This window comes from Ipomoea triloba, chromosome 16, assembly GCF_003576645.1.
Source record: "Ipomoea triloba cultivar NCNSP0323 chromosome 16, ASM357664v1".
Lineage (NCBI taxonomy): Eukaryota > Viridiplantae > Streptophyta > Magnoliopsida > Solanales > Convolvulaceae > Ipomoea > Ipomoea triloba.
In genome coordinates this window covers 314,301-314,616 of record NC_044931.1, presented here as the reverse complement: position 1 = coordinate 314,616, position 316 = coordinate 314,301, and positions in this window count along the sequence as shown.

The following is a 316-nucleotide window of genomic DNA, read 5'->3' as shown; positions in this document are numbered from 1 at the left end:
TTATACTACTCCAAAAATTATGAAAGTTTTATGGTAGCTTCTAGACTTATAGAACTACATGTCTAAAAAAAATTGGATCAAAATACTTTACCGATTTGTCCCAGAAAATCACGGAAGTTACTGCCAGAATCTACCCTGATTTTTCCTTTCACTATTTTCACAACTATAAGCATATATGGGCATAAATATGATATGTACATGCATTTTCAGCCATTATCATGTATAGAAACATATTCATAAAACCCCTAATCTCATCATTCACTATCAATTATCTAGTTTCAAATAACCTCAACCAAATAAAGGGATTCCTTACCTT